This window comes from Natrix helvetica (assembly GCF_964273705.1).
Source record: "Natrix helvetica genome assembly, chromosome: 7".
Lineage (NCBI taxonomy): Eukaryota > Metazoa > Chordata > Lepidosauria > Squamata > Natricidae > Natrix > Natrix helvetica.
The window spans coordinates 76,958,592-76,986,079 of record NC_138558.1 but is presented as its reverse complement, the minus strand read 5'-3'; positions in this window follow the sequence as shown (position 1 = coordinate 76,986,079).

The window sequence follows — 27,488 nt, the reverse complement described above, 5'->3', positions numbered from 1 at the left end:
CTTACTCTTTTCACCCTTGAATTTCATTTTGTTAGATATGCCCAATGTTCAGGTTTCATGAGTTTCTGATGAGTTTCAAAGCAGTTGAGTGCCAAGGAACCACTGTTAAAGACTAAACAGACCAGCTTGGAAAGTCACCTTTTTTCTGCACTGTTTGATATTGAAGTGTCTCTGAAAGGAGAAAGTTTGGGAATAGATCTACAATATATGCCCGTACTCTGACATTTGAAGCTTTCTTTCCCCTTCTACAGGCAAACTATATAATTCATTTGTGGAGGGTTTCTTTTTTGGGAGTGCGGGAATCTGTATGTTTGTCTTCAAGAGAAAAAAACCAAGATTGCTAGCTCCAGAGGTAGTAATTCTAGGCCATCAGAAAGGAGGAGATAAAAAAAAATCTGCATCTCATTTGCACACATTAGCATGCACTTAGGTTGCATTTTGCATTTTCTCTTCCACAGGGGGGAACAGCAGGGATATACTTTTTTTTTTGTGGTCCTTTTCTGCATTTTTAGAAAAGATTCCTCCCTCTCCGGTTCTCGTGTCCAGATAGAGCAGTTTCTCGGAAGCCGTTTTATTTAGCTCGTCGCTCAAAATAACAGAGCTGGAAGGGACCTTGGAGGTCATCTAGTCCAACCCTCTGCTCAAACAGGAGACCTCTAGACCAGGGATGGCTAACCTTTTCCGCACCGAGTGTTCAAAGTGAACATCTGAAACCCCAAAATGCAACGTGTGTGTGCACCCCGACCTGTGGAAGTTTCATTTCCCCTCTGGAACATGTTGTAGGCAACTATGGCGCCTTTATGGCCTGTGGACTTCAGCTCCCAGAATTCCTGAGCTGACTGGCCTAGGAATTCTGGGGATTGTAGTCCCTAGGTCGTAAAGGGGCCACAGTTGCCCACCCCTGTTCTAGAAGGCTCTGGTCCTCCCCAGAGTTAGAAAACAAAGCTTGAAACGTTCAAATCTCATCTTCTTTCTGCTACATCCCTGGAGATGAAGCTGTATGGTGGCATTGCAACCCGTATTTGTCCTGCCTAACAGATGGAAACAGCAGTTCTGGTTAGGAAGACATTAAAATTGCTGCCAAGGAAATTAAACGTGCAGGGAAGATATGTGCCAGAGGCCTTCTGGTCAGAGTATCAGACGTCCAACAGCGGAAGTTCTACTCGGGGAGGATTGATTCATTTTCCATTAGAAGACAAACTGTTGTTGTTAGTTGCGAAATCGTGTCCCACCCATTGAAACCCCCTGGACAATGTTCCTCCAGGCCTTCCTGTCCTCTACCATCCTCTGGGTGATGGTCTCCCACTGCAATAAACTCGTAAAGGAGCTGTGGTCACCATGAACTGAGCCCTGAGCTCCTCTGCTATTTTAAGAAACCCAAGCGATTCCCGTAGAGCAATTCCAGAATCTCTAGGGAAGATTCAACGCTTCAGGGTGATCCTTCTTCTACCAGGCATCTGCATGGTGGAAGTTCATTTAAGGGCAGCTGGTCAAGCCTGGAGAATTGGGTTGTGTGTGTGCGTGAGACAGAGAGAACTGGACTCTTCTTGGCTCACCTTCCTGTGCCCTGAATTGCAGCATGGCTCCACTGGACGCACACAATGCAGCCCTGGTGTGTGTGTGTGTGTGTGTGCACTTTGCAGAAGACGTCTTAAGCAGCTTCGTTTCCCCAACCTCGTCAGTCCATGAGCACAAACGGTTCATTAGGAAATGAGCATTTACCTTCATCACACCACTATGGGCTCTGTCTCTGCTTCACGGGGGAGAGGGGGGGGGGCTTGCTGTTCTTCCCCCTTCCCCTTGCCAGGATTTCCATCTGTTAGAATCTCACAAAACTGATTTGTTTTGTGTCGGTCGTGCCTCTTTCAAAATCCAAGAAAGGAAACCCCCAACTCGATTTGTTTTAGAGAAAAGGCACTTTTACTAGATACGAAGCGATAGCAACAAAAGTAAAGCAGGATCTGAGGCTAAAGCCGTGAATATAAGTATAATCTTTATTGTCATTGTACTTAAATGCAGCGAAACATTGAAAGTATTCCCAAGTCCCCCCTCCCCAAGGACCCCGGCTGAATCCCCAATTGTCCCGAGGGTGTCAGGAGGGGTGAATCTTCAGGTGGCCTCATCCATCTGGAATGCAGAGACGGTTGACCTTGACCAGACCTGAACAAATCCGTTCCGCATGCGCAGAAGATGGTGAGAACCAAAAACCCCTCTTCATCCCGAGATATCTCCCCCAGCGCGCTTCCCCTCCCAAATACCGAAGCCCCCTCCCTCCCCGTAACTATGGCAGCCGACAGCAAGCAAGCGTTAAAGGGCCTGGCATTTTGGTTGTACCTGCAGCTTCAGGCTCTTCTGTTAACTGGTGTTTTGATCTTCTGGCCATCTAGATAAACGGGCGACTTCTGAATATATCAGCGAAAACCTTGGGGCCACGGACTGGATTTTGCCAGAGGTTTTAAATTCAGCGTCCTCGTCAAGGGGGTGGGCTCCTGATCATAAGCAGAGTGCTAAAGGGATGCTGAGGAATGAAGTGGCAGGATAGCTCCCTAACATGTAAAGTACTCCTACTAGTCTTGTCCAGCTGTAGAGAAAGGGCTTGGCCAAGGCTTCCAGGAAGGCTAACAGAGATCATTTTGGAAGAAAAGGCAGGCTGGTTAAGAAACATGCGGAACGGAGAAGTCCCGTTTGGATCTAACCTACATTCTGAAGTCAGGGAAGCCAGGAGATTCTTTTCCTCTCTTAAAAACAGAGATTCGTTTTACGAATCAAAACAGGAGCAACACGGACCATTTTCATTCTTCTTCTGATGATGATGTTATGCATTCAGTCGTCTGACTCTGGGCCAGGTGATTCTCCTCCTCCCCCTCCTCCTTCCTTCTTCTTCTCCTCCTCCCCCTCCTTTTCCTCCTTTCCCTCTTCTGTTGTTTCTTCTTCTTCCTCCTCCTCCTCCTTCTTCCTTCTTCTTCTTCTTCTTCTTCTTCTTCTTCTTCTTCTTCTTCTTCTTCTTCTTCTTCTTCTTCTTCTTCTTCTTCTTCTCCTCCTCCTCCTCCTCCTCCTCCTCCTCCTCCTCCTCCTCCTCCTTTTCCTCCCTTTCCTCCTCTGTTGTTTCTTCTTCTTCCTCCTCCTCCTCTTCCTTCTTCTTCCTCCTCCTCCCTTCTTCTCCTCCTCCCCCCTCCTTTTCCTCCTCTGTTGTTTCTTCTTCTTCCTCCTCCTCCTCCTTCTTCCTCCTTCTTCTTCCTTCTCCTCCTCCTCCCCCTCCTTTTCCTCCTCCTCTGTTGTTTCTCCTCCTCCTCCTCCTCCCCTCCTCCTCCTCCCCTCCTCCTCCTCCCCTTCTCCTTTTCCTCTTCCTCCTCTCCTCCTCCTTCTTTTTCTTCTTGTGTAAATGCTCTCCCACACTTCCTTGTTAGTCTCCTTTGCATCCCAAGGAATATGCAGGGGCCTTCTCCAACACCAGAATGATTCACAGATACAAAGAGATGTTGATATCTTTTCCACAAGCAACGTCCAAGACATTGGCCCATGTGCTATTTTCAATTACTGGATTTTGCATTTCCATTTTCTGATTTTAGTCCCCATCCTAAGCCCTCTGGGATGGGTGTCCCAGGGACCATAAGACGAATCAAATTCTCCCATCTCTAACTTTCCATTCTAACTTGGGACTCCAAAATTGGAAAAATAAATGCTACTTGGAAACCCAGAGAGAGTAATTGCATATGAAACGCCTCTGAGTCTGCTGCTTACCAAGGATGGGAAATTTTAATATGGGGGGAAAAAAAGCATCGAAAAGCAGGAATGGTGGCAGCTGGCTAGGATGCATCCTGCAAGAGAGATGCAGATTTAAAAGATCCTAAATTGTCCCAGCCTTTAATCACTCTCACCCAGTCCAGGGGGGATAGATAGGATTAAAGCCAAGAACAATGCATGCATCTTTCCCTGCTTTTGTATTATTTATGATCCCCTCCTTTTTTTATTCCCTTATTCCAGTGAACTGTAATGATGGTAGTTTATTCAGAGAGTGACTTGATTTTTGTCAGTAAAACTTTTTTGCTGTATCTTCTATCTGTCTGTCTATCTTATCTATCTATCTATCTATCTATCTATCTATCTATCTATCTATCTATCTATCATCTATCTATCTATCTATCTATCTATCTATCTATCTATCTATATTATTTGTCTGTCTGTCTGTCTATCTTATCTATCTATCTATCTATCTATCTATCTATCTATCTATCTATCTATCATCTATCTATCTATCATCTATCTATCTATCTATCTATCTATCTATCTATCTATCTATCTATCTTATCTGTCTATCTATCTTATCTGTCTGTCTATCTATTTTATCTATATCTTGTCTGTCTGTCTGTCTGTCTGTCTGTCTGTCTATCTATCTATCTATCTATCTATCTATCTATCTATCTATCTATCTATCTATCATCATCTATCTATCTACCTATCATCTGTCTGTCTGTCTGTCTATCTATCTGTCTGTCTGTCTGTCTGTCTGTCTGTCTATCCTATCTATCTATCTATCTATCTATCTATCTATCTATCTATCTATCTATCTATCTATCTATCTATCATCTATCGCTGTATGTATGTATGTATGTATGTACGTTCCAGCATAACTCTGGAGCGCCTGGAGCAATCTCAGCCAAACTTGGTGCACAGATGACTTAACCTCTGGAAACAAATACTGGGGGGGGGGGGGGAGATGTGTGTGTGTATGTCTCTGTGTGTGTGTGTTCCAGAATAACTCTGGAATGCCTGGGCCGTTAAGGAGAGCGAGTCTGGCGTCCTAGAGCGGCAATTTTTTTGATGTCATGGGAGGGAAAAGGGAGAGTCAGGGCCATTAAGGAGAGCGAGTGTGGCATCCTAGAGTGGCAATTGTCTGTGATGTCAGTTCCTTCGCAGCTTCCTCTGGAAAGCCAGCCATGACGTTCACCCCCAGTGGGTCATAAAGAGGAGCACATGGGAGGGGGAAGGAAGAGGGCAGGAATGATGGGCATGGGAGTAGGGGAAAGAAAAGCCCCTCTCAATGGCTCCCTGTCAGACAAACGCTTCAACGTCTGTAAATACCCGGACAACTCTGGATTGTCATCTAGTTGTGTTATAAACAATTGCACTGAGTGTACCATAATCCTTGGCTACTTAGATTCTGGTTTAACCCCCCCCCCCCTTCCTTGTTGCCATTTAACCAAATCTCGTTCTACTCCCTGTGTTGTAGACTGATTGTCTCAAGGGCTTAAAAAGCAGATGCAGTGGAATTCATGTACCTTTTGTGAAATGCAGAATTTCTTTGTATGCTAAATCTGGCGTGTGCTTCTTAGCGTACTTGGAAGGCTTTGACACGGGGAGTGTACATTTGCCAAAAATCTAAAATCTATTTTAAGCAATTCTCCTAGTTGCAGGAAAGGAGTAATTGTTTGGGAAAGAGAGGGATTGAAGCAGGGATTGAAATGAATGCCGCTTGATGCTTTCTTTTTGATCTATGGCTCCTTCTCTGAATTTCCTCGCATCCGAGGGAGCAATTTTTCACTGCTTTCCTTCTCCGAAAAGTTCTTACGTTCTGAAATTTTAGCATTGATTTGCAAAGGAGACATTGAGGGAAAATGTACAAGTTTAAGCTGTCGTCCTGAATGGATGTAGTGTAGGAAGTTAGCACCCGCCCCTCTCCTAGGGAAATGAAATGTTTCAGGAAATATTAAAAGGGCAGAATATTTCCCCTAAAAGCGAGGCAGAAACTCAGTCCCTCCCCCCCACTCCTTTGTCAATGGGCCATTAAGGCCTGAGCCAGTCTATTCTACATAGCAAAGATCTACCCCCTTCAGCTCCAGGGCGATGGGGTTAAGACATGGTCCTCAGGACATGATAGGATTAGCCCTCTACCCATCTCACCACATGGCACCTGGGAAGATTACATCACCCAGCAAGGCTCAACCAAGCCTAGAGAGCTGCCCCTGCGTGGCCCCAGGGGAGTCTGACAACCAATCAGAATATAAGCTGAAATTCAAAAGTCCAGAGAGGGTACAAAACTCAGATATTCTCAGCATCTCTGCCCTTTTTTTTTCTTCTTCACCCAACATCTTCAAGGCATGTGACCCTGTCCACCATTAAAACATCTTTCCAAACAGCCTCTGCATTTCCACTGTCTTTTTCCCCACCTGGAACTGAACCCAGAAGGACGTTTCTTCCAACAGGAGCTTCTGCAAGGTCCTGGTTTCTGAAGGGAGAATTGTCAGAGGTGGATTGCTCCTCTTTGGCCCAGATTGGCTGGCAGTGGGAGCCCCCCCCCTCCCCCAGTATTTGTTTCCAGAGGTTAAGTCATCTGTGCACCAAGTTTGGTTGAGATTGCTCCAGGCGCTCCAGAGTTATGCTGGAACGTACGTACATACATACATACATACATAGACGATAGATAGATAGATAGATAGATAGATAGATAGATAGATAGATAGATAGATAGATAGATGATAGATAGATAGATGATAGATAGATGATAGATAGATAGATAGATAGATAGATAGATAGATAGATAGATAGATAGATAGATAGATGATAGATAGATAGATGATAGATGGATGGATGGATGGATGGATGGATGGATGGACGGACAGATGGATGGTGAGCGCAAGCACAAGCAAACGGGTAGCATCGGCATTTGCTACCCACCTCTCAGAATTGGATTTCTCAAACTTTTCGGCTGAACCAAGCTGTTTCAGATAGCAAATACAATAGAAATTTGGAGAAATTTTCCTACTGTGTTCCCCCGAAATAAAGACAGGGTCTTATTTTCTTTTCATCTCCAAAATAAGCGCTTGGCCTTATTTTCAGGGAGGTCTTATTATTTTTGAAGTGCAGGAGGATGCGAGCGTGGTCACCTCATGGCTGCTGCTGTGTTGCAATATTTTGGGGGGGAAAGGCTTATTTTCGGTGGAGGCTTATTTTAGCCCATGCGCTCAAATGACCGATTGGGCTTATTATACTGGGAGGTCTTCTTTTTGGGGAAACGGTAAGAGTGAGAAAAATGAATGGGTGAGATGGATTGTCTTCAGGAGTTATAGGTACTTCATCACTGGACGTTTTAAGAAGACATTGGACAGACATTTCTCCAGAGGGGTCTCGGGCAGTGATGGCGAACCTTTTTTGGCTCGCGTGCCAAAAGCAGGGGGAGTGCAGGGGGGGTCGTGTGTGGGCATGACACACCCATAATGCTTTGTGCACAAACCCAGTCTGCATGCGTGCATGACCAGCTCTCCCCCCCTTTTTTTTGGTGTGCCTTTTTTCACCCTCCCCAGAGGCTCCAGAGGCTTTATAGGAGCCTGAGGAGGGCGAAAACAGCTCCCCCCCCACCGGAAGCCTCCAGAGCATGAAAAACGGGCCCTACGGGCAAACCGGAAGTTTGCAAACAGACTTTAGGGTCATTTTTTGCCCCCCGGAGCCTTCAGGGAAGCCTCTTGAAGCCTCTGAAGGGTTAAATTGGATTAATAAATTAAAAACGGCCCTGCGAGCAAACAGGACGTTCGTTCCTGAACTTCCGGTTTGCCCATAAGTCCGGTTTTTCATGCTCCGGAGGCTTCAATGAAGCTTCCGGAGAGCAAAAAATGGCCTCAAAAGGCCCAAATCAGCTGGCCAGTGTGTAATATGCATGCTGGCCAGCTGACAGGGCAAGCCTCGCATGCCCTGACAAATGGCTCCGTGTGCCATAGCTTTGCCATCATGGGCATAGGGTCTCCTGCTTGAGCAAAGTGTTTCAGTCAAAATAGAGCTGGAAGGGACCTTGGAGGTCTTCTAATCTAGCCCAACCCCCTGCTCAAGGAGGAGATCCTATATCTGTTTAGATACAGGTGGCTGTTTTTAAAAACTTCCAGTGATGGAGTACCCACAACTGAATAACAGGAGAACAACGGAATATCACAATTGGAAGTGACCTTGGAAGCCTTCTAGCCCAACCCCTTTTGCTCAAGGAGGAGACCCTATACCATTTCGCACAAGTGACTCTCTTCTTAAAAAACTCAACTTCTGGAAGCAACTTCTGTTCCACTGCTTAATTGTCCTCACTGTCAGAAAGTTTCTCCTTAATTCCAGGTTGCTCGTCTCCTTGATTAGTTTCCATCCATTGCATTAGAATTGTTAATTAGTTAATAATTAGGTTAATTAGAATCATGAATGAATTATTAATGAGGTGCACCAGAAGATCTCCAACGTCTCTTCCGCCTCTGCTATTCTGTTAAATATCTGTTAAATATCTGTTAGGGGACTGGAGACTAAAACATATGAAGAACGGTTGCAGGAACTGGGTATGTTTAGCTTAAGAGAAAGAAGGACTAGGGGAGACATGATAGCATTATTCCAATATCTCAGAGGTTGCCACAAAGAAGAGGGAGTCAAACTATTCTCCAAAGCACCTGAGGGTAGAACAAGAAGCAATGGGTGGAAACTAATCAAGGAGAGAAGCAACTTAGAACTGAGGAGAAATTTCCTGACAGTGAGAACAATTAATCAGAGGAACAGCTTGCCTCCAGAAGTTGTGAATGCCCCAACACTGGAAGTCTTTAAGAAGATGTTGGATAGCTATTTGTCTGAAACGGTATAGGGTTTCCTGCCTAGGCAGGGGGTTGGACTAGAAGACCTCCAAGGTCCCTTCCAACTCTACTATTGTATTGTATTGTATTGTATTAAATAGGCAGATTAGTCCGCAAGGGAAGGGAAGATTCCCATTCTGGAGACCACTAGTTTCACTTCTCCTTTCCTTTCATGGCGGGAAAGCAATTCTGTCATTCCAAATGATGCTGCAATTCAGAGGCAGGGAATGTCACCCCCAATCTCCCCCCCCCCAAATGGCTTCCTTGGTTGTTATCTGTGTTCCGAGACTCCCACAATGGAAGATAATCAATCAAGATGACTTGGCATATTTCCATCCAGTTTCGGGCGCCACAAGGTGGAAAATATGTTGAGACTCTGGAAAGAGTGCAGAGAAGAGCAACAAAGATGATTAGGGGACTGGAGGCTAAAACATACGAAGAACGGTTGATGGAACTCGGTAGGTCTAGTTTAATGAAAAGAAGGACCAGGGGAGACATGATAGCAGTCTTCCAATATCTCAGGGGTTGCCACAAAGAAGAGGGAGTCAAGCTATTCTCCAAGGCACCTGAGGGTAGAACAAGAAGCAATGGGTGGAAACTAATCAAGGAGAGAAGCAACTTAGAACTGAGGAGAAATTTCCTGACAGTTAGAACAATTAAGTAGTGAAACAACTTGCCTACAGAACTTGTAAATGCTCCAATACTGGAGCAACACATTTGTTTGAAGTGGTGTAGGGTTTCCTGCCTAGGCAGGAGGTTGGACTGGAAGACCTCCAAGATCCCTTCCAACTCTGTTATTCTATTCTATTCTATTCCTTTCATTCTTATTTCTATTCTATTCCACTCCATTCCATTCTTTGTTCTTCTCTATTCTATTTATACTCATGTGATAACCCCAAACGTTTCCTAGAGATTGACAAGCAGAAATCTTCATACCAAAGGACTCTCGGTCACCTTCCTTAACCACTATGGCCTCAATCTGCTCCAGAACTTACCTTCAGCCGCTTCTGCTTGGAAAATACCACCATTTATCTCATCTCATCTTTGTCACGTTTCCCCTTGAAGGATGATAAACGACTTTGTTTCCACCACATTTTACATGAAAGCTACTTAAAAAATAGTGAAACAGGTGCATATGGAAGCTTAACGTATGAAATTTTCCCAACCTGAAGCCCTCCAGAAATGTTTGACCATCCATAATAGGGAGGGGATTCTGGGAATTGAAGTCCCAACCTATTGCAAAAAAAGATGTTGAGACTCTGGAAAAAGCGCACAGAAGAACGACTAAGATGATTAATGGCCTGGAGACTAAAACATACGAAGCACAGTTGCAGGATTTGGGTTTGGCCAGTCTAGAGAAAAGAAGGGGTGACATGATAGCAATGTTCCGATATTTTGGGGGGCTACCAAAGAGAAGAGGGGGGTACACCTATTCTCTAAAGCACCAGAAGGCAGGACAAGAAGCAATGGGTGGAAACTAATCAAGGAGAGAAGCAACCTGGAATTAAGGAGAAACTTCCTAACAGGGAGGACAATTAACCTCATTGGAAGGACTTGCCTTCAGAAGTCCTGGGTAACGCAACGCCATCATTGGAGGTTTTTAAGAAGAGACTGGACAGTCCCTTGCCTAGAATGGTAGAGGGTCTCCTGCTTGAGCAAAGGGCTGGATTCGAAGACCTCCAAGGTCCCTTCCAGCTCTATTCTGATTGATTGACATCCAAGGAGCATCTCCTCTTTGGACCACATTATAACAGCAAGCTAGAAACCAAATCTGGATTCATATATGGTGAAGGAAGGTACAGATTTTATTCTGTTCTGTCTAGTTTTAGAAGGGAAGAGAGCAATGCCCCCCTATGATGGAATTAAAAAGGCTAAAAGAATTTCCTGATAACTAAGAAGCTCTAAGATACTCTGTGACTTTCTAGAAAGCTACTTAGAATTTCTAAGCAAATCAACTGAGCTATGAGTAGATTCATTTTTATGATGCCTGTTAAAAAAATGATGCAAAGTTCAAACTGTCTAATATTTCTCTCTTTCATGTCATGTCAAAAATCCAATCGGAGGTATTTTGGGTTGTTTTTAGACTAGTGACCTAAAATTTAGATTGCTGTATAAAGAAACTCTCATCACTTTAAACTTTCTCTAACTTATTTTGACCTTTAGAAACAAATATCAAGCTTTACAGATGCGGGAATGTACTAAAAACTGTTTGAGTTTGAGACTTCAAATTCAAATTCCTGGAATGTCAATTCTGCTTTACATTTACTGACGTCAAACTGAGTTTGGAGTAATCTCACTTCACAGTATTCCCCAAATGATTGAAAAAGAAACACGAATTTGGTAATATCGTTGCTCAGATTGAACAGTGAAGTGCAGGATAGAATAGAATGGGATGGGAATGCGTTGGAGTAGATTAGAGTAGAGTAGAATAGAGTACAATAGAATAGAATAGAATAGAATAGAATAGAATAACGGAGTGATGAATAGAGTAGAGTAGAATAGAGTACAATAGAATAGAATAGAATAACGGAGTGATGAATAGAGTAGGGTAGAGTAGAGTAGAGTAGAATAGAATAGAATAGAATAGAATAATGGAGTGATGAATAGAGTAGAGTAGAATAGAATAGAATAGAATAGACTAGAATAGAATAGAATAGAATAATGGAATGAAGAGTAGAGTACAGTAGAGTAGAGCTAGAAGGGGCCTTGGAGGTCTTCTAGTCCAGCCCACTGCTCTGGCTTTTATATTCTTCAGACAAAAGAGAACAAAGATTTGGAGATGTGGAATTGAGATTCCTTCTTTAGTGGTCACCCTTTTTTAAAGTATGTATCGCTTGAGTTTCTTAAAGCAACCTATTTTGTTTTCTTTTTAAAGATCTCAAAAGGATCTCCATCATTGCAGCTTCCTCTTTAGCAAGAACTCCCAAAGGGGCATTCTGGAACCTGTAGGAGATTTGCATTTGTCTTTTCGGCTGCTATAAATAGACCCTTGTAATGCCCCGTTGATTCCACTAGAGGGTTCAGTTGTCCCTGGATGATAAATATTATTTTGTCAGGTTGTTGGTTTTTCAAGGTAGGGTTCTGTGATGTCACAAATACTTTTAATGCAAAAAGGGAAATCAGGCCAGGCTGAATTGGGATGAGCCGTTTGTTAATAAATCATCTGGCAGCTGAACAACTTCCAATTCATAGGCACCAGGGTGGAAGAAGCAGAAATTGTGGTGAATCAGAGATATATACGTGCCTATTGACGCAGTGGCTCAGTGGCTAAGATGCTGAGCTTGTCGATCAGAAAGATCAGCAGTTTGGCGGTTCGAATCCCTAGCGCCGCGTAACAGAGTGAGCTCCCGTGACTTGTCTCAGCTTCTGCCAACCTAGCAGTTTGAAAGCATGTAAAAAATGTGAGTAGAAAAATAGGAACCACCTTTGGTGGGAAGGGAACCGCGTTCCGTGAGCCTTCGGCGTTGAGTCATGCCGGCCACGTGACCACGGAGACGTCTTCGGACAATACTGGCTCTTCGGCTTTGAAACGGAGATGAGCACTGCCCCCTAGAGTAGGGAACGACTGGGGAAACTTTACCTTATTTACATCAATCAATTCCTGAGAATTCAAAGGAACTTGCACCTTTCTTTAAAACCCTTTGGAAATGCCACAATCCAGAAGTTTGTGTTACTGAATCAACATTGGATCTGGCATTTTAGAGCAGTGACTCTGCATAGAGACACCGGTGTGCGTACTTAGTGGATAATCACAGCAAATCCTGTTTCTCTGATGAGTCGAGAGCACTCCACGTTTCAAGTCATAATATCTGATACTTCTTCATGTGCTTTGAAAGCGTCTTCGTAGGTGAGCATCTAACGGAGGTAATGCGAAAAGAATCCCATGCCTTAACGCCGTGTTATTATTAGAACTAATTCACGTAATAACAAACCAGCCGACTCTAATCCAGGCACCTTACAGACATGACATTTTCCTTATTGCTGGTTTTTGTGACCGTCTATGGAAATTTTCAAGAGGGATGCAGGCACTGAGCTTGTCCATCAGAAAGGTCGGCGGTTCAAATCCCTAGCGCTACATAAAAGAGTGAGCTCCCGTGACTTGTCCCAGCTTCTGCCAACCTAGCAATTCAAAAGCACATGAAAAATGCAAGTAGAAAAATAGGAGCCACCTTTGGTGGGAACAGCGTTCCGTGCACCTTCGGCGTTGAGTCATGCCGGCCACATGACCACGGAGACGTCTTCGGACAGCGCTGGCTCTTGGGCTTTGAAACTGAGATGAGCACCGCCCCCTAGAGTTGGGAACGACTAGCGCATATGTGCAAGGGGAATCTTTACCTTATGGAGATTCTCAGTCATCCAGGTCATGGTTGTCCCAAAGGTGCTTTTTTGCAGCTGGACTTTCTGGTTTTTTTCTTTGAAGAGGTTTCGCTTCTCACCCGAGAAGCTTCTTCAGTTCTGACAGGATGGTGGGGAATGGAAGGATTAATACTCCTTGCAGACAGTGCTTAAGAAGGATAGCGCTGTGACAAGCGTGCTTGTGAGAAGCATTCACAAATGGCATATTTTGCATTGATGTGACCCTTAATTGTACTGTATCGTTTTTCATGCAGCTCATCCTTCACTCAAAACGGTTCATTTAGTGACCGTTCAACAGCACTGAAAGGAGTGACGTATGAACCATTTTTCACACTTAGGACTGCTGGGTCACGTGATGAAAATTCAAGCTTTGCCCACTGACTCATATTTATGAGTCTCATGGTTTTGCCACCTTCTGACAAGCAAAGTCAATGCAGAAGCCATGTGGCTAAGTGAACTGCAGTGGTTCACTTAACAACGGTGGCATTAGAGGTGGTAAAACAGAACAAAATTCACTGAACAAACGCCTCACTTAGCAGCAGAATTTTAGGGCTCAATTTGTAGTCGTAAGTCGAGGAGTCCCTGCCTGCATTAAACAGCGGGGGGGTTGTATGCGTGTTTTCTCATCATAGGCTGGAGAGTGCATAGTGAGAAGGTGGATAACTACGTGTGTGAAATTGTACGCAGCCCGCACTGATTTTGGTTAGTATGAAATGGTCCTTAGCAATCATTGATTTCAATATTAAACTCACTGCACAGGATCAATAACGCAGGAGCAAGACTCTGGGTGCCATGGAAAATAATTCTGCGCAGTTCTGTCTTGTGGGTTTGGGGAAAAATATGTGGATTAACTCCTTTATCACTCCCCTGCAGTTTTGTTTTGTAGCTGGTTTTATTTTCTTAAAGCACGAGGCTGCTGGGATATCACTGAATTGAGCATTAGGGAGTGAATCTGGAAAGGGAAGCTCGGAAGAGCAGTTATCTCGTACTATCTGTGGATGTGGGTCTTGTAGCTTGGTATAGTACATAAAAATAGAATCCTGCCTCTTTGTCTTGCTGGATACATCATGCAAATCACTTCTTCACCCTTACAGTTTAAGAAGTACGGGTACAAAATATAGGACAGAGCAGAACATGGGATGGGATGGAAGAGAAGAGAAGAGAACAGAACAGAACAGAACAGAATATTGGAAAGAAGAGAAGGGGATGGAAGCGAAGGGAAGAGAAGAGAAAATATGGAATAGAACAGAACAGAATATTGGAGGAAATAGAATAGAATAGAAGAGTTGGAAGGGACCTTGGAGGTCTTCTAGTCCAACCCCTTGCTCAAACAGGAAACCCTATACCAGTGATGGCGAACCTTTTTTGGCTCGCGTGCCACAAGTGGGGGGAGCACAGGGGGGGTCGCGTGCGGTGTGCCACACCCATAATGCAATGCGCGATCCCCTCAGTGCGCATGCATGCACAACGCATGACCCCCCCCATTTTTACATGCTTTTTTCACCCTCCCCAGGCTCCAGAGGCTTTATAGGAGCCTGGGGAGGGCGAAAAGAGCCTCCCCCGCCCCCCCAGAGGCCCTCCGGAGGCTTCAGGGAAGCCTCTGGATGGTCCCTGAAGCCTCCGGAGGGCCTCATGGGGGGGGCGGGGACACTCTTTTCGCCCTCCCCAGGCTCCTATAAAGCCTCTGGAGCCTGGGGAGGGTGAAAAATGGCTTTTAAAAAGGTGAACTTAGCTGGCCAGCTGATAGGGCAGCGCCTCACGTGCCCTGACAAATGGCTCCGCGTGCCACCTGTGGCACGCGTGCCATAGGTTCGCCATCACTGCCCTATACCATTTCAGGCAAATGGCAGTCCGTTCTCTTCTTTAAAATCCTATGATGAAGCACCCACAATTGTGAAGAAGTTTCTCCTTAATTCCAGGTTGCTTCTTTTCTTGATGAGTTGCCTTCTGGTGCTTTGGAAAATAAATTGACCCCCTCCTCTTTGGGGCAGCCCTTCAAGTATATTGGAAGATTGTTATCATGTCATCCCTCAGCCCCTCTTTTCTCTAGACTGGCCAAGGCCAAATCCTGCAAGCGCTCTTCGCACGTTTTAGACTCCAGGCCTTTAATCATCCTAGTTGCGCTTCTCAAATATGCGGACATGAAGATCCTAAAGGACTAAGATGAAAACACTTTATTCTGGAAAGATTCAATCTACTTCCAAGCATGTTGATAGTTTTTCCAAATAAGCCATGTTACCGGTATCTGATACACCCACAATTACCATTTCCACACCATTTCTGCCTTTGCTTGTTTAAACTTGACGTGGCCATTGCAAGTGCATGATTGAGTTGAAAATCGCACGTTCCATGGGAATTGCTTTTTAAATAGTTTTTCAGAGTAAATGACATGAAAACAATGTTATTTTCCACAACTAGCCTTTCAGATAGCAATTTCATTTATAATTACCTTTTTTTCTTCTTCTCCAGAGCAGTCAATTATAAAAAGATAGAGACTTACTCTGTTTATTTTTGATGAGGAAGTGAACTTGTGGTGTTGACTCTCTCTATTTTTATTCCTTCTGATTTTGCTAATCTCCTTCCCAACTGGGTACCTGCTGTAGTAGCTGAGAAAGCTTCGGGGAAGAAAAACAGAAATGCAGGAGTACAAAGAATGAGTAATAATATTTATTAATGCATGCAGAGAACGATTAAATTAAAAAAAAATTAATAGAGGTCAAAAGCCAACCTCTCATTCTCTTCAGGCAAAAGAGAAATTTTGTTTAAAAGGTATCTACAGAAAAACTTTCCACATTTGCTTTATGCGTCAGAAATGGAGATGTCTCCTTGATGTCCACTTGATGAAAAAGAGGAAATGAAAAGCAGAATTAACACGAAGCAGTTCAAATGCATTCATAAAGGACTTAATAGATGGCAATGTTTCCCAATGGCTGTTTCTCTGTGTTCAGCTGAATGGGATTTTGCAAGTCTTCATTGTGCAAAGATTTTCACTTAAATGTTTTTTTTTTAGTACGCTGGGCCAAGTGTGGATTGCATTGACTGACTCTCTAAATCACTCTACTGGTTTGCTCAGGACAAGATCAGAATACCGGTTTTGGACCAAATGTTCAAAGGACAACAAAGCTTTAGGTTTAGAATCATGGAATCATGGGACCTTGGAGGTCTTCTTGTCCAACCTCTTTCCAAGGAAGGAGACCTTACATCACCCTGGATGAATGGCTCTTTAGAATCACGGAGTCCTGGGGCTGGAAGGGACCTTGGGGGTCTTTTCATCCAACCTCTGTCCAAGGAAGGAGTCCTTACATCATCCTGGATTAATGGCTGTTTAGAATCATGGAATCCTGAGGCTGGAAGGGACCTTGAAGGTCTTTTCATCCAACCTCTGTCCAAGGAAGGAGTCCTTGCATCATCCTGAACAAAGGGTTGTCCAATTTTTTGTAACTCCAGGAGATAAGGCATTCAATTGTTTAATGGAACAAGTCCATTGTCAGGAACTTGTTCCTTATTTCCAAGTCAGAGGTCTCTCTCTGATGAGTCCTACTCATTCTTCTTGTGGTCTAACCTCTTATGTTTTCAGCTTTTCTTTTCTTTTCTGGATTCATTTATGAAATATGGGCAAGTTTTCGTAGCTGTAAAAACAACTTAGTAGGCTCAGTTACAATAGGCCTTAAGAGACTCCTCCTGAGTGTATCTCTGTTTTATCAATAATACCCTAGCTTAAATGATGGAGTTTAATGATTTTTGCCTTTGATAGGTTGAATTACTGCTGCATTTTAGATTTTTGCATTTTATTTAATTTACGGCGGTTGACAACGCTGAATCCCTAAATAGCAGACAGATGGAATAGAAATTCAATATAATAAAGTATTCATTTTTCTAACACACACACACACACACACACACACACACACACACACGTGTATATATATATATGTATGTGTGTGTGTGTGTGTGTATGTATGTATGTATGTATGTATGTATGTATGTATGTATGTATGTATATAAACCAAATACTACTCACTCATCATGAAATCTCCAGAACCATGAAGCCTACAAACTTGAAATTTGGCCCGTATGTTCCTCTTGGCTTCTAGGTGCTCACTAAGAAAGGATTTTTCAAAATGACCATCAGAACATTAGTATTTCTTATACAGTAATTAACACGCTCTGATGCTAAGGTGTTCTACTCTCCCTCCCCACCTGAAAAGAACTCTGTTCTGACTGCCAGTTGCCTCACATTCCGTTACCTCAGTTCAAATTGGCAGACATTCCACTCCTTCACTCAGGAGCCACCAGGGCTCCTCACAGTACTAAAAGTCCGCACCGCACTGACATGTCTACGCCTTCCACCTATGGAACTGCTTCCAGTCTCATGGCGGCGGGAGCAATATTCCCTTATGTGTTTCAGTCACCGACCACCACTGAGCCAACAGAATGAACCTTAGTGAACCGGATTCCTCCCACATTGCCCGATCGCATAGTTTCATCGCGAAGCACAAGTCCCCAGCTAGTATGTAATAAACCTATCTTGAGATTCCTGTAAAATTACATACGGCGACACATATGTTTTGAGGAAAACATGGGGCTGTGCGATGATGGACTAAAATGAAACAATTTTCGCTGTTTCTTCCTCAATACCATGAAATATAAATCAACGCACCCACCTTTCTCTTTCTCAACACAATCAGAGCCAGTAATACTTCTTGAAGTGGATTTGCCTGCTCAAAGTCCATTGGATTTAAATTAACTATCATTGACCATAATTGAATAATCTAAAGAAAGTCCTCTCCATTCCCCAGGTTTCACCAGGATTGCTAGGCACGTTTTTGAGGCCGGGCGCATGCGCAGAAGGCATACATGTGAGCAAAATGCATGCACGGAAGGCCGGGTGCATATGAGGAAGGCTTCATGCGCCCGCATGCATGCAAAGTGGGCGCACACACGCAAAGCAAACTGGTGGTAATGAAATGTGCAACCCATCGCTGACTCAAGTGCAACCGAATGTAGACTGTGTTTAGTTCTCCAGCTCTTGTTAAGACCTCAGAATGGAATTCAAAGGATTGTTGGGGGGCCCTGTTCTATTTTCTCTCTCCAGGCGTCAACAGGGACATGTCTCTGTGCATTCAAGCTTCACGTTCATAGCATGGAAAGTTTGTCAAGTCAGAGGGAAGAGAATTGCATTTTTCTAAAATGCTCTTTGTATCCTTCGAAGCCACCTGCAGATGTTTGGCATTTTAATTCAAACAGCGTCATTAATCCACCGTTTATTTGACAATTAATTTGTGGGATCCGTGAGGGTTTCTATTCTGCCTACCCTCGTCCATCAAAAAGTAATCTATATCACGGAGATCGCTCTATGCCGAACGAGCAAGATTAAAGAAAGCAGAGCAAGCATTTCACAGTGCAATTCTGTTTTGGGGAAACAGAGCCGACTTGGGAAATTGTTAGCCAGACATGTTATTGTGGATTTCGTGCAGTGGTGGGTTGCAGGCGGTACACCCCGGTATGGGCATACCGGTACATGCCCGGTGCACCGAGTATCGTTCCGGTATGGTGCTCCAGAGGGCCCACCCGACCGCCCACCTCCCATCCATACCTGCATTTGAACTCTTCGGCGCTTACGCGCACACCGCATACAGTGCCTGCGTGATGCTTGGCTGAGCAACTGGAGCATTGCGGAGTCTTGCGGAGGCATCACTGGAGGTTAGGACGCATGCGCGAGCACTGCACACATTCATGTGGTGGACGCCGAGACCCGTTGGACCGTACAGGTTGTAATGGAACCCAGAACCCACCACTGATTTTGTGGCAGCAGCCTGGGTCCCATTTAAACAGTTATTATTCATCTCATTGTATAACTTTTAAAAAGTTACTATTTATTTCATTGTATTTGTATTCCAGTATTTGAGAGGATGCCACAAAGAACAAGAGGGAGTCAAGCTGTTCTCCAAAGCACCTGAACGCAGGACAAGAAGCAATGGATGGAAACTAATCAAGGAGAGAATCAACCTGGAATTGAGGAGAAACTTCCTAACAGTGAGAACAATCAACCAGTGGAAGAGAAGTTGCCTCCGGAAGTTGTGGGTTCTTCATCCTTGGAGGTCTTTAAGAAGAGACTGGACTGCCACCTATCTGAAATGGTATAAGGTCTCCTGCTTGAGCAGGGGGTTGGACTAGAGGACCTCCAAGGTCCCTTCCAACTCTCTTATTCTGTCCTATTAAAATGGAAGGGTGAGATTTCCAACATACACTACCTTAGTGTATCTCCTCTCTGTTTCTAATTAAAGTAGTTATGGTGGGTTTTTTTTTCAACTTCTGAGCATGCCTGGGGGGGAAACCCCCGCCCCCGCTTTTAAATTTCTCCAGTGTGTAAATATTTATGTTGGGAGACTTGAAAAAGGACACAGCTGCTTTAATTCATAGCCGCATGGGGCTGCTTTGATGGCTGTACGTGGCCCAAAGCTATTCTTAGCCACCGTTTTCAAAGCTTACATGCAGCTCAAGAGTCGGAAGTGGGAGAAATCCTATTTTTTTCCCACCGTTCTACCTAGAAAAGCTAAGATTTCTATATCCTTGCAGACTTTCCATCACCCAAGCCAAACTCAGAAATGATGGCCAAATATGCCTTTTTTCAGGCTCCCGCCTTGGTGTGCGTATTTTCCAACTGAAACGGGGAGATCATTTTATTACAATTTATCAGAATATTCAGACAAAAGGGAGTCCCTCTCATTCCAAGATGTATTAGCTTCCATCCCCTTTGATAGTTAATGTAACCAAGAAGTCCGAAAGAGGAAAGGTGATTGGACAGGATAACAGCATACGTGTTTATTACAATGAGCTCCAAAGAGGAATAAATTGTAAGGAGAAAATTGATTTACAGTGCTGGGATTCAAAATTTTTTATTACTGGTTCTGTGGGCGTGGCTTGGTGGGCGTGGCAGGGGAAGGATCCTGCAAAATCCCCATTCCCACCTTCCTTCCTTCCTTCCTTCCTTCCTTCCTTCCTTCCTTCCTTCCTTCCCTACCCTATCCTTCTTCCCTTCTTCTTCCCCTCCCCTCCCTTCCTTTCCTTTCCTTTTCCATTCCTTCCCTTCCCTTCCCTTCCCCTCCCCTTCCCTCCCCTTCCCTCCCCTTCACCTCCCCTTTCTTATACTCAACATCTGCATTGAGAAATGGGTGTTATTTATGCCTTTTCTAATAGAAGTATCTTTCCAGAACAGATCAGATTGCCTTTAATAATAATTCCATGGAAATTAAATCTGTTCCATTTACTTTTAATGGGATCGCCTTTTCTACATTAGCACTTCATAAGTTGGCAATGAATTGCTTTTTCCCCCCCCCAAGTTCATTATACTTTTTTGTTATCAAGGCAACCCACTCAGCTGTGTCCATATTCCGGGCGTCTAATAAATTTAAGTGAGGTTCACACCATCTCATATAAACTCCTAAATTATATCTTGGATGCTTTTCTGGACCCTGGAATTTGTTGTGCTTGTTGTTGTTGTTGAAAATGCCGTTTGATGCAAGATCCATTTAACCAATGCCATTAAATGCAATCAGTTTGAACACAAACCTCCACTGATTTCACAAATGTCTTCAGAAGTCAGCTTTTACCTCCTTTGTCATAAGCGTTTTCTGAGAAAAGAGAATCTTGCAAATGAACAAATTTAGGTTTTTTCTTCCACATTTTAATCAACCCTTTAACAAGTTAATGCACAGATCCATAATTTTGTTAGCTTAGCCTAATTGATTTCAGGAAGGAGAATTGTTTTCAATTCACCCCCCTTGCCTCCCTCCAGTTGCAGATATTACGAGTAGTTAAAAAGCTTTTAAATTTCTCAAACATATTTAGAATAAAATAACAGAGTTGGAAGGGACTTTGGAGGTCTTCAACCCCCTGCCTAGGCAGGAATCCCTAAACCACTTCAGACAAATGGTTTTCCAACATCTTAAAAACTTCCACTGTTGGAAAATTCACTACTTCTGGAGGCACGTTGTTGTTCCAAGGATTAATTTCTCCTCAGTTCTAGGTTGCTTCTCTCCTTGATTAGTTTCCACCCATTGCTTCTTGTCCTGCCCTCGGGTGCTTTGGAGAACAGCTTGACTCCCTCTTCTTTGGGGCAACCCCTGAGATATTGGAAGACTGCTATCATGTCTCCCCTGGTCCTTCTTTCCATTAAACTAGACCTACCGAGTTCCATCAACCGTTCTTCGTATGTTTTAGCCTCCAGTCATCTTTGTTGCTCTTCTCTGCACTCTTTCCAAGGTCTCTGCATATTTTTTACATCATGGTGACCCAAACTGGATGCCGTATTCCAAGTGTGGCCTTCCCAAGGTCTTATAAAGTGGTATTAACACTTCATATAATCTTGATTCTATCCCTCTGTTGATGCAGCATGGAACTGTGTTGGCTTTTTTGGCTGCTATAACACAAGGCTGGCTCCTATTTAAATGGTTGTCCACTAGGACTCCAAGCTCCCTCTCACAGTTACTACTCTTGAGCAAGGTACTACATATCCTGCACCTGTGCATTTGGTTTTTCTTGCCTAAATGTAGAACCTGACTTTTTTCACCATTGAATTTCATTTTCTTAGATAGCACCCAATGTTCAAGTCTGTCAAGATCCTTCTGTATTTGGATATTGGATATTCTGTACTTGAAGACACTACGTATTCCCGTTGAGGCTAAACTGAAATTCTGCTTTCTCCCTTGTACTATTTCCATTTTCTCATTCCTTGAAATCAGGATTTTTCTCTCTTATTTTTTGCAAACATTTGTGGCATTAAACAATGCTGGAAAAGGCCATTGGTTCACCTTGCAAATTATAGAAATTCGATTTCTGTCTGACCTTATATACCCTGGTCAGTTTTGTCATTTCTTTAAATCGTTAGAGGGGAAAAAACCAAATCAGCAGGTTCACTCCCAATCTGGACATTAGAAGTCATATTTTTCAGGATTCCACTTCTAATGGGGAGACGGGAAGAAAAAGATACGTAGATTCATGTCTCTAATTTGTATATTTTTTTAAAAAAGAAAATTGCTGAAAGGCTTCATTGTTGATGGTAATTCTAATAGTAACGGTAAAGGTTCCCCTTGCACATATGTGCCATTCGTTCCTGACTCCAGGGGGCAGTGCTCATCTCCTTTTCAAAGCCAAAGAGCCAGTGCTGTCCAAAGACATCTCCGTGGTCATGTGGCCGGCATGACTCAATGCCGAAGGCGCACAGAACGCTGTTCCCTTCCCACCAAAGGTGGTTCCTATTTTTCTACTTGCATTTTTACATCCTTTCGAACTGCTAGCTTGACAGAAGCTGGGACAAGTAACGGGAGCTCACTCCATTATGTGGCACTAGGGATTCGAACCGCCAAAGTGCCGACCTTTCTGATCGACAAGCTCAGCATCTTAGCCACTGAGCCACCACGTTCCATTCTGATAGCGGCTGCTACCTAAAGATGTTGTGATGTTTCAAGACCAGTTCATTTCAAATGCATATTTTGGCAACAGTCTTGACACAACACCATCCTCTCAGCAAAGATTGCTGGCCTTCGTCTTGAACCGAGTTATCTTTAATTTCAAAGATTCCTTCCGATGTAAAGACAGGAGCCACCAAAAATGGTGGCCTGAAAGCAAACTTTGCCTTCCAGAGACATGAAAAAGGGATCAAGGTCAAAATCAGAGCTGGCGATGCAAAGCCCTAAAATAATCTGGTAGCACCTTTTCAGGATAAAGAAAAACAGTCACTGCAAGAGGCACCTTGGAGTCTTAGTGGACGATCCCTTAAACATGAGCCAGCCGTGTGTGGCAGCAGCCAAGAAAGCTAACACGATCCTTGGCTGTGTAAACAGAAGCATAGAATCAAAATCACATGAGGTATTAGTACCACTTCATAAAGCCACACCTGGAATCCTGTATCCAATTTTGGTCATTGTTGTTGTTAGTTGTGAAGTTATGTCCAACCCATCGCGACCCCATAGACAATGTTCCTCCAGGCCTTCCTGTCCTCTTACCATCCTCTGGAGTCCATTGAAGCTCACACCAATTGCTTTGGTGACTCCATCCAGCCACCTCCTTCTCTGCTGTCCCCTTCTTCTTCTTTTGCTCTCCATCGTTCCCAGCATGAGGCTCTTCTCCAGTTTTGGTCACCATGTTACACAAAAGATGTTGAGACTTTGAGGAAAAATGTACAGAGAAGAGCAACTAAGATGATTAAAGGCCTGGAGGCTAAAACATATGAAGAACAGTTGGAGGATTTGGGTTTGGCTAGTCTAGAGAAAAGAAGGACTAGGGGGGACATGATGGCATCTTCCAGTATTTGAGGGGCTGCCCCAAAGAAAGAGGGGGTCAACTTGTTTTCCAAAGCACCAAGAAGGCAAGACAAGAAGCAATGGATGGAAACTAACCAAGGAGAGAAGCAACCTGCAATTGAGGAGGAATTTCCTGACAGTGAGGACAATTAACCAGTGGAACAGAAGTTGCCTCCAGAAGTTGTGGGTGCTTCATCACTGGAGGTTTTTAAGAAGAGATTGGATAGTCATTTGTCTGAAATGGTAGAGAGTCTCCTTCCAACTCTGTTATTCTATGTTCTATCTGCCTTCTAAGGTAGCTTCCTTCTTTTAGTCCTCATTCTAAGACATGTCCTGAGATGTTAACATCAAAGCATTTGGGGGTCTTAGAAGACAAATGATTCCTGGGCCACATGCATCCTTGAAGGAAACCTTTTTTTTTTGGCATTTCAAAAGGAAACTCTTATTGAGAGAAAGTGATAGTAGGACAAAGAAAGCAGGATCTGAGGATTCCCACATAATTCCATTAGGTTAAAGCAGATAGAGACCCCTCCACTGAGTCTGGTGTAGGAAACCTTTGTAGATACGGAAATGCTCCAAGTTCCTTGTTTTGATTCGGAAGGAAAAGGTCAGAACCTTCAGAGGTGCGGAAAATATTGAAGGGAATTTTTCCCCCCAGCTGAAATGAGTGTGTTCTGGATAGTTTCTTCTGCTCCCTCCCTCAATTTCTTAAAGAAAACAAGTTTGCAAGTCAGCAAATGCTGGCAGTCCATGAAATCCCCTCATTCACCAGGAGAGAGGAAAGGTAAGAAAAATAGATACAACTAATCACAACAGAAAAATCAATGCCGTTGTGTTTTCTTTTTGGGTGAGTTATACGAAGGCCTGATCTTCGGAAGGTGTATTTATGCTACGTGCATTATTTATAACGCTTTGATATCCCAAACAAAGTTCATTCAGGCAGCAGGAGAAAGAAATGAAGGGAAAAGGTATGTTAATAAATGCCATTGTTCAGATGTACAGATACATGCCAAGTCCCCCCTGGGGTATTTAATAAACCGGGGAAGAGAATCCTGCTTTGTGTATAAAACTCAACGGCAAGTAGATTATTAGCTCCAGGGTGAAAGTTCCCAACGATACTGAAACAGACTCAATTTAGATTCCTTTCTTATGATTCCGCTTGAATAATTTTCTATATGTGTCTTGTACCAAATACGCTCTCCTATTTTAGTGCGCGCTGCCTTTCTCGTATTTTAAAGGGAATAAATGAATGTTTTAGTGGTTTTTTTTAAAGAAACGCTTCTCTTTTTATTACCTTTTTGTTCTTAATTAGACCAAGAAAAGTGTAACTGAAGCTAAGAACTGAAGAAGCTTCTTGGATGAGCAGCGAAACGCCTTCAAAAGAAAAAAACAGAAAGTCCAGTTGCCTCTTGAAAAAGCTATTTTGGGACAACCTGGAGGATGGAGAATCTCCCGAGACATTTCGTCTAAGAAAAGTGAACCAAGGACACCTTGGGTACATATATACTTTGGGAAACACTTCTTGATGGTTCATGATGACACGATACTATTTGGATGAAAAATGGCAAAGCCACAACCCAAACCTCAGCATGGGAAGCTTAGTTGTGGGGTTACCAATGTGCCCCATAGGTGGCAATGAGCTGAAATCGCCAAAATGTCACTTTTGCACTAGGCTTCTGGGTGCAATTCAAGGGGCCAATTGGCTCCTAAAATCAATTGGATGGCATTGATAGAAGATAGATAACTGAAGGTCTACATCTCTTCCCCTCCTGCCTAATTGGACAGAGTTGGTAATGGGTCTCACGTCCCACTGATCAAACATCGGCTACTATGGCCCTGGGCAGTGCGCCTTCTCTGTCACAGTGTCTACCTTCTGGAACAACATCCCACCCCCCTTCCTCACCCCCAAAATGTGCATTGAGAATCCCAATTATATTTTAAAACATTCTGGAAACAAGTTGCTTCCCTAGGCTTGGATGAGATTGTTGTGGCCCACCAGCAGCCAGTGGGGCGGGCAGCAGATTCGGACAGTGAGGAGGTTGGGGAGGAAAATGGGCCACTCTTGGGAGTCTGGGGAAGGCTCTGATGAGGGCTCTGTGTCGGAGGCAGGCCAGGGCCATATGCCAGTTGTCAGCTGCCTTCAGAGTCAGACATCAGTGAGGCAGAGGAACAGCTGGAACCTGTTCCCAGTGTGCGCATGCACATAGCTTCCAGACGAAGGGAAGAGCTAAAGAACAGGGGCCGACTTGGGATAAAGGCCACAGGTGGACAGCTAATGCCCCCCCCCCAAATAGGGAATAAAAGAGGAGCAAAAGGGGAGTGGAGTTTGCAGGAGTCAATTAGTTCATTCCTGCATTCTTGCCAAGTATTGTGGTGGAGTCTGAAAGATATTAGGAGGTAGGAGGACTCGGCTTCGTGCTGCTGGGGAAGCCTCGGTCAGAACAAAGATGGATGGTGATCCTCTTATATGATTTTATGTGTTCGTTTGAATGTTTCTCTTTCCCTTGTTTTAGAGTTCTGTTTTTAATGTGTGTGCCGGGAACCACCTGGGATTAAGGAGAAACTTCCTAACAGTGAGGACAATTACCCAGTGGAACAGCTTGCCACCAGAGGTTGTGGGTGCTTCATCGCTGGAGGTTTTTAAGAAGAGACTGGACAAATCACTTGACTGAGATGGTCCAGGGTTTCCTGCTTGAGCAGGAGGTTGAACTAGAAGACCTCCAAGGTCCCTTCCAGCTCTCTATTCTGATTGATTGATTGCCCAGAGTCTTTAGGAAGTTGGGTGACCTTCTAAATTTGACAAATAAGTAAAGCATGCATATTACCATGCCTGGGGCTCCTGTTGTTCAGGAGTTGGACATTCTGTTCACGTTCTTGGATTTAAGCAATTTGTACTGAGCAAGGGAGGGGAGGAACAGTCCAATGACAAGCTTACCCTTATGATGGAGTCTTCACAGAAAGGAGAAAAGGAGGCAGAGATTGGCAGGAATATTGCAGTCTTGTACCTTCCGGAGAAAGGAGGAGGTGCAGGGGCTGCAGAGAATGTAGTAGATGATGCCGATGGATGCGTGGAGCCATTATCTCAGAATCTTAAAGGTGAAAAAGGAAGTGTTTGAAAGAGCAAGCTAAATCGACTTGAATTAGTGATTTAACAGGAGCAGGGACTCCCCTTCCAGATCACCCTTTTTATTAGTAGGTAAGATAAAGATTCCCCTTGGACATATGTGCTAGACGTTCCCGACTCTAGGGGGCGGTGCTCATCTCCATTTCAAAGCCGAAAAGCCAGCGCCGTCCGAAGACGTCTCCATGGTCATGTGGCTGGCATGACTCAACACCCAAGGCACACGGAACGCTGCTCCCTTCCCACCAAAGGTGGTTCCTATTTTTCTACTTGCATTTTTTACGTGCTTTCGAACTGCTCGGTTGGCAGAAGGTGGGACAACTCATGGGAGCTCACTCTGTTACGTGGCGCTAAGGATTCCAACTGCCGAACTGCTGACCTTTCTGATCGACAAGCTCAGCGTCTTAGCCACTGAGCCACCGCATCACTTTAGAATAGAATATTGTATTCTAGAAGATTAGAATATTAGAATACTAGAAGATTAGAATACCAGAATACTAGAAAGAGGTTAACAGAAGTTTACAGAGTAAGACAGAACGGGTTACCAAATAGAGCTGGGAATTTACACACCGACTTGGGAGTGTAGATCGTAAGCTAAACCAAAGTCTAATTCCTGCCCCCCAAGGCGAGCTTTTGACCCTGCAAAAGGTGGTCCAAATTGCCTCCTGACATTTTTATCCTATAGCCTCTGATGATCCCTCCATACTGCAGGGAGAGTTTGGCGTGTTTCAATGCTGAATCAGTTCACCTTCAATTTGGGGCCCGTTTTGAAAACACAAAAGAGCCTTAAGTGAGTGAAATCCCGACCTTCGCTGGCACTTTGAAAACTCAAAAGGTTTTACAAGATGAATAGCGAACTGCAGATGACAGCTCCTGCGGAGCCATTATTGAATTGCCCCGGTGAAGACGGCACCGCTTTGGATTTAGATAAAAAGACTCGATGCGAGTTGAATGGTGGGAGGACATCAAACGAGATTGTGTCCACGCAGTGACAGGAGCAATCCCATTGAAGAAGTTCTTCCATTTCTTCTGGAGTTGCTTATATTAAGGAACTAAATATTGTACATTAACCCTTATCTCAGAGGTTCTACCTATAGCAATAGCGCTGAGACTTCTTAT